Source organism: Varroa destructor, unplaced genomic scaffold, assembly GCF_002443255.2.
Source record: "Varroa destructor unplaced genomic scaffold, Vdes_3.0 BEIS01000001.1, whole genome shotgun sequence".
NCBI classification, from domain to species: domain Eukaryota; kingdom Metazoa; phylum Arthropoda; class Arachnida; order Mesostigmata; family Varroidae; genus Varroa; species Varroa destructor.
The window spans coordinates 63,001,281-63,002,422 of record NW_019211454.1 but is presented as its reverse complement, the minus strand read 5'-3'; positions in this window follow the sequence as shown (position 1 = coordinate 63,002,422).

Sequence of the window (1,142 nt, the reverse complement as noted above, 5' to 3'; positions counted from 1 at the left end):
AAATGTTGTCAAATCCAGTAAATCAAGGGGTGCACTTTCACGAATCGATTCCATTCAGAGAGGATAGGATGGCTTAGACACGTTCAACACAGCTTCGATAGAACTACAGTTAAGTAAATGTCCCGATTTTGTAAACGTCCCAAGGCAGACACTTTTGCGAAGGATCGGAACACTGAGAAGTTTCAGAGGTATTACACTAATTTTTTTTCAGCTAACCATTCAGACAATTGCATCTGAGCAATTTAACTTTTTAGGCAATTTAACATATGTTTTTAGGATTGATGTATTATGAGTTAAAAAAAAAAATTGAGCAGTGTCTATGAAACAATACCGGGTCATTCCAGGGGCCAATATAGTTTCATAGCTATACCCTATTGTCATAGAGCGAACCGATCGCGTTTTCGAAAATATATTTTATTACATTTACAGACAACGGACTCGCTGGTTAGATCACAAGTACGATATGTAATTATCAGGAAGGTCATGCTCAGCGAAAATAGGCTAATATAGATATTCTTATATAGCTCTTGCTTTTATGCGTCAATCATTTTATAAGGGCTATTTACTAAATGCTGTCACAGGCTTCTAACATTAGACCTTTTTGTTAAATATTAACATACCGCTTCTGATATTCGAAACTTTTAAAACTCTATTCTGTTAGTATAGAACCTCTTTGGCCATATGCATCGTCCTCGTAAATGGGTTCCAATTTTCATATATCTGTATATATTAAATGACTAAACACGTTAGCATCGCGTGTACGAAGCTGGTTAGTCTATAAGTCCGCCTGTCTGAAACTAGTCGAATCAGCTAAGAATGTCTTGCCATGTCCTTAGAAGCCCCTATATATGTATATAGGCTTTTAAGATTATTTCTACAGCCCCTCATTTTTTAACCAGCCATCCCTGCTGCTAATTGTCTGCTAAAAAGGATAACATATGATAACGTGATAAATAAGCGTCGTCCTTCCACATGCGGTATGTACGTAGTACCGATAGTCTGGCGATTTGCAGAAATAGGAGAAGGCAACGTTGCGTGGGCTGCATTAAGTTCCAGTAAGTCGCGAAGGGGGAGAAAGGAGCACGTCCAAGTATCATTAGTTGACTTAGTGGCGTAAAATAATAACACCTGGAATAATCTTT